This window comes from Equus przewalskii, chromosome 1 (assembly GCF_037783145.1).
Source record: "Equus przewalskii isolate Varuska chromosome 1, EquPr2, whole genome shotgun sequence".
Taxonomy (NCBI): Eukaryota; Metazoa; Chordata; class Mammalia; order Perissodactyla; family Equidae; genus Equus; species Equus przewalskii.
The window spans coordinates 152,042,928-152,049,827 of NC_091831.1; positions in this window are offsets into that span (position 1 = coordinate 152,042,928).

Consider the following 6,900-nt stretch of genomic DNA (forward strand, 5'->3'; position numbering starts at 1 on the left):
GAGAGACAGCAATGATTGAGTGACGTTTGTTAATTTCCTGGGGGCATGGAGGCTCCCACCTGACATCTGACTTATATATTAGTAAACTCTAGATATTAGTTTTGAAGACCTTTTAATGTGAATATTAAAGTTGTCACAGCAGGCAATGTTCAAAGCTAGTTCTGTTATTGTTGCCATTAGATCCAGAATAGTGAGGCTGGTAGAACCCCTTAATTCGTGTTTTCTTTTGGTCATGATGAGATAGATAAAAGTATACAGTGACTGTAAAGAGAGATCAGCATGAAAAAGTGTAAGCCTGGGTTGGGTTGTCAGATTTGGCAAATAAAAATATTGCATATTAATACCAAAAAAATGTTCATTGTTTCTCTGAAATTCAAATTTAATTGGTGTCTTGTATTTTATCTGGCAAACTTAAGCTTGAGTTTCTAATAAGGACGAAGCGACCATTCAGGAGATGCGTGAAATGATAACAGCGTGAATTCTATTTAAAAAGTACAGAACATCCTAAACCAATTAGTGGGTTCAAAGACTTGCAGATGTTCTGTGAGCTTAAAATCTAGTGTCGCAGTTGTCTTTACTGAAGTGTTATTTCATGAGACAAGCAAACTTTATGTAATTCCTAAACTAGGATTCACAATGCCCTTTATTGGCTTGTGGCTCATTTAGTACAGATGTCCAAGACCCTGAGGCCAAGGGACATAACAATTTAAACATAGACCTACGAAACTTTGATTGTATTGATCTCTTGAAATGTCAAATGCTGAGCACTCATTGGCTCATGGCATCTGCCTGTCTTAAGAACAGGAGAGATGAAAACCTCAGAAATTTCTCGAATATGATTGATCTCGGTACCCAAGAATATCACTTCCCTGTTTTTTCTCAGTGTTTAGATCTTTTGCCCCCTCTAATATCGAAGAAAGTTACTGACATTATTTACCATCATTATTTAAAATTTATTGTCTTGATATATCAAGTGCCAAATACAACTTTACCAAAATACAATTTATTAATCTCTATTTCTGTTATTTTAATGTGGTATATTCTAGAAATTCAGTGCACTGCATTAGTTTTGGAGGGAAAGAGACATGGGCTTGAGACCCTAGTTTGCCACTTCATCTATATCACACTATAAATAACATTACTACGTGGACTTTTTTTCCAATGTTGTAGAGTTTAGTAGTAGACAAAAACTAGAAACAATTAAAATGTCACTCAATAATCATGAATATACGTCAACGAAAATAAACAAACTAGAGTTATATGCAACAACGTGGATGAATCTCATAAAGACAATATTGAATGAAAGAATCCAGGCAGAAAAGAAGATACGCTGCATAATTCCATTTATATAAAGTTAACAAAAACAGGCAAAAATAAACTATAGGGTTTGGGGATGCATGCTTGGGCATAAAGGTACAAGAGAAGCAATTACCATAAAAATCAGCATAATGACTATGCAAAGGATAATGAGAAGGAAGGGGTAGAGATTGGGAAGGAAAATGAGGGGCACATGTGGGGCACAGACAAGGCATTAATTCTTGATGTAGTGCACAGGTGTTTGGTTTATGAAAAATCATTGAGCAGCGCATCTTTGCTTTGTATGGCCTTTTTGTGTGTATGCTATATTTCATAGTAAAAGGGTTTAAAAAATCAGAACAAAGGCAACTTCAGCTGAGTTTGAATGAAACGTTATGCTCTTTTAATTTATTGAGACATGAATTAATGGCATTTTCTCACATTCTGCTCGTGACTATAAAAGTTGTCTTATCTCTCCAGCGTTAAAAAAGATGGTATGTTCAGTGGCAAAAACAGCCTCATTAGCAGGATATCTAATATCTTTTAGATAAAAATAAGAAAGTAAGACAGGTATCAATGAAGAAATTATTAATTACATTCATATTTGATTCTAAAGCATCTCCTTAAGATTCTGCTTGGGATCCTTTCAGAATCATAAAACTGCATTAGAAGTATTGCATAGAGCTATTACTTAGCAATCGAGTTTTATGGGGGGGCCTTTGTGCCCCCCAGGCTAGAATGTTATTCAATATTATTAGCAATATATAAGCCTATGTTTTGTTGAACGAAATATATTACATAGTTTATGACAGTAAGCTCTTAATTTTTGCAGATGTGCTTAGAAGCTTAAAATTATAAATTCTATTCCCTCTTTCTGATAAGCTTAGTCGAACAGATGAAAAGCTCACCAAAATCAATACTGGGTTCAAACCCTAGATTTGTAAATGCTTGTATGAGCACATATATGTTTAAGGTTTTTTTTGTCTCCTCTACTGCTTGTGACCAGGGAAATGCCACCCAGATTGGCTCAGGTCTTGAAGCATCACCCAGGTACTGGGACTCAGAGTGGAAGGCGGGAGGAGCCCAGACCAAATCTAGGCTATTACCAGAAGAGGCAACAGATGTCAGAGAACAAGGGAAGAGGCAAACAATCATGCTCACAACACTTTTATGAATCAGCCTTCCCTTTTCTTCAATATGCCATCCTTAGAGTGACAAAGGCCATAGGTCTCTTCCAGTCTGAAAAACTCTACTATCAAATTATTTATATGTAAGTATATTCGTGACCTAACAATCCCATCTTCTTGTCTACCAGCTCCTTGTGTAAACAGCCTTGAGGCTGAGGTGTTATCACTTTTTTAACCCTGCTTGTACTGAAGTCCAAAGGAGGACACAGTACATCAGTGGTTACACTGAGACTACAGCCCCTGACTCTTAGCCAGCTGGGTGTCTTCTATGTGCAGAAGGAATGGGTAAATCCTGAATCCTTACTCCCGTTTAGCTCAATGTGAACGGACAGTAGACTACACAGTTGGTCCCAGACTGTCTAGATGAGACAATACTGTTACCGCTGATTTCTGAAAACAATTTTTCCTTCAATTCTGAGCCTGGCTGTATTGTGTTTGAGAGATATGAATGATAACACAAAGGTCAAAAAGGCACTCTGGTTCCAGTACATCAGACAATAAGGACTCAAATAAAGCTCTTTTTACTGGCTCCCACTGATGCATGAAGAAAGCCATTATTGGGCCATTTGTATGTTTTCTCTAAAATGGCAACCCTTGGCAGTGATGTCTTGGTAATGATATGTTACAATGCCCTGCGAAGAGCTCATACAGGAAAAGGCTGTGGAAGCACTGTCTCCCTCCTGTTGTGGAAAAAGGTCAAACCCATGTCGCTCTTGCTGACATGGCACGAGTACTAATCTCTGCTCTTCATAGTCAACCAGAAATGGAGTGGGCACATTAGACAGCTTGTTCAGGGTTCCTGACTGCACTAACTGTAAATTAGCTCAGTCTTACACACGCACAAGCAAAAATCCCAGTTTAAACTTTCTTACCTAAAGTACTGTAATGATAGTCCTAAGGCCTGTCGTTACTTCTGAAATTACAGTCAAATGGCTATGATTTGGCAGCAACAAGAGGATATAAACTCTTTTGTTGGGGCATTTTGGCTAGATCATTCTGCGCTGTTGAGATGTTGATGAAAACCACCTTAGAAAGACAGAAAAGAGGACAGATATGGGAAAACAAATCTGATTGGAAATGTTTTCAGAGCTTCAAAGTTGTAGAGCAATTTACAGTTATTGACTCAATGTGAGAATAACTATGGGCATAACTTAACTTAGGTTTACCTGTATATGATGACTTTTTCTTTGATTTTAACTTGAGAATTCTTATAAGAATGATATATAGTCATGAAGAACTGAGGATGCTTAGTTGTCCTGTAAGAATTTTATTCTATAGATAAAACCACAACTTTAGACAAATGAATGACAATCTATTCTATTTAAAATATGCTCCCAGGTTTTGCTTCCTTTTGTTTTTTTGTTACAAATAATATTTATGCTAAGATATTTATATGTGTTATCAGATTTCAGGGTTTTTTTGTCTTTTTTTTTTACTTTGTAACAGAAACAACTAGCATTTTCCTTTTCTTATATTTTGGTCCTCAATTTTTATAGCACATATTGCCTCTCTAAAGGAGTCAGAAACAGTTTTTTGGGGGAGTGTGTTTCTATATGGCTGTCCATTCTTACAGTTTTAAAGCCATTTTATTCATAGTAATATTTGGTGTCCTAGTTTTTCATAATTTTTGGGGAAAATTATAAATACAGCAATGCAATAGGATTTTCTTTCCTACTTCACTTTTCTCTTAATTTATTCATTTGTGTTACAAACATGTTATTGGTCTCATATTGTGTAACTTTGGAAATCTGTGTCATCATGATTTTCCTTGGTAACATATTCCAATGCTCCGCAATAGTTTGGAAGGAAAATTTTGCAGTTTCCATTGTTATCGTATCTGTATCACTAAATGTTGAATCCATATTTCAAAGCTTGGTTTAACATCTGTAAAAAAAAAAAATGAATCTTAAAGTTTCCAAGAAAGTTGAGTGTTAAGGGATCAGAAGATATGGAGGAGAGGTTAGGATTGGGTCCATGGTGAAAAATGATGAAAGAGTATCCACTTGAAATCCATCAACTTCTGGGTAAGGTGAGGAAAAGGAGTAATTTACTTCTTGACCATTGTTACTGAGACCCAACTTAGGTATTTTTCAATGATAAATATAGCTTTGAAAGAGTAACAATTAAATCACAAGATGCTCCAGTAAAGGATGAGAGAAAGAAGTATAAACATGTTCAATCCACTGTTTCTCTTTTTCTTGCCATTTTTTGGTGCCTACTTGATTTTACGGTACTTGATGGCAGCCAGCTTTTTCCTGTCTGGGAAACACTAGAAAGAAACCTTTATAAAGCTTTAAGCCATTTCACGAACTTGTGCTCTATTACATTCAATCTGGGAGGTACTTCGAAGAAGCTATGAGTATTTTGTTTTTGCCCTCTGTCTTTAGAGGCAGTGTAATAAAATAGCTGTAATAATAGGGAAAGGAAATGGGGAAGAAATCATGTGACCAAATGACTTATGGAGAAACATGTTCCCCTGGTGCTCCCATTCATTTATCTCTACTGTATAATGCATTTTTCTTGTTTTACTGGGTAATTAAACCTTCAACACTCCCAAGTTTGTGAGGAATCTGAATCCCATTATGGGGAGATGCCTGAGTTTGATTCCCTTGTCTTATCAGGAGTTGGCCTCGTTCAAAGGGAATGCTTTTGATAATGTTTGAGAGGTCTCTAAGGAGAGTCCCTACTCTGGGCAAGTTAAGCACTGTCACATGTCTTGGCAAGGTTTACTGAACTTTTAGGTTAATTCCTACAGCTGTTTCTCCCCCCCACCACCACCTAAATTTTGTTTTAAACTTATTGCCTTGTCTGCTTCTTAATAGAGCAGGATCGTTTTTCAGAGGTAGAGCTATTCTTTTCTTTCAAGTTACGTTTTTATGAAAAGGAAAAAAGAAGAATCCACATCAAAGCCCTTATGAGAGAGACCACAGGTTTTCCGCATGTGTCTCCTCTAGTATAACAGTAGTCTGATACCAATCGCAGAAGATGAATTACTTAAAAGTTACACTTTCCATTCTGACCCTTTGGATTTAAAGCCAACTCTTGTGTCATGTGTCTTTAATCTACAATGCACAGCAGGGATCATAATTTACATTTATTTGTTTTCTGATCTAGGGAAGAGGAAGCTACAAACTTCTGTTTTGAATGTTGCCTCTCTTTTGGATAGTTAGATCATGCATCTTTGTCCAACTTTTTTTTTGATCAGAAATAAGCAAAATAAAGTGGTGCTAAAATTTTTCTGGAAAAATCACCTAAATAGTCAGCTATCTATATCTCACCTGCCTAAGAATTTACTGTATTTGGAAACTAGGAGACTAGACAATTTTCTGATGTGCCAGTTTTGAGCAAGTACTACATAATATGAAGATGCGCCCAGAAATAGAAGATGCAATTTGAAAGACTGCATACTCTTTTTTGCTGCTTCAAAGAAAAGTCAGGAAAATGATGTTCTAAGATCTCAGCAACTAAGTGAAATAATGGATAAACAACTGAAGGGAGATTTTTAAATCTCAAAGTAAGTTGTTTTTTTGAAATCTATTTATTAAACTACCTGAGTTTTCAAAAATGTACTGGGCTCGGACAAAGTCAAATATTCTGGCTAAAAGAAATAATGAAGTATAGTCATATTATGAGATTTTCACTAGTGTTTAATGACTATAGGCAATAAGAAGACTGAATGGGAAGCAAAATTCGTATTTCTCATATTTTTTAGTGAAAATTTCTTGTGCAGCATTTTAATTTTTAATATATTTCTCTTTGCAATAAAACAAGTAAGACAATATTGAGTTTTAAGAAAACATAGGTTTTCTTAACAGCAGACTTTGCGATTTAATAGAAAAAAATCATTCGACTGGGACATCTGGATTGTAGTGGTGGCATTTCCATGAACTGGGATCATGGATCAGACACTGAACTTGCATAAGTACCAATGTTCTTATCTGTAATATGTCACTTTAGGCTCTAATGTTCTATAATTTTATAAATATATGTTTTCTGAATATGTATTTTCACTGAAAACCTCAGTGACTTGGTTCATAGTGTGACTGGAATCCTGATTCTAGTTTTCCTCCTTTAGATCTGGGGCCTGGACTGCATATTTTAACACTAAGAATGATTTTACTCCTTCACCACCCTCCCCACACCCAAAAGAGAAAGAAAGTAATTCTGTTCAAGAGCACTAAAGGCTCAGAAACCAGATGTGGTTTGTGTAGGTATTCATTATGAATTTGCTGCAAATTATAATTATAGAGACAGCCAAACCTAAAGGCACACTGTAGAACGGAGTAACACGGACAGAGATTTAAGTGATTCTGAAAGGAAAAGACTGCTTAAGAAATATTTAAATGTCTTAATTATTTCAGCTTGGTGAAATGGTAATACAAATTAGGAAGAGTTCCTCTATCCTTTTCCCTAACAA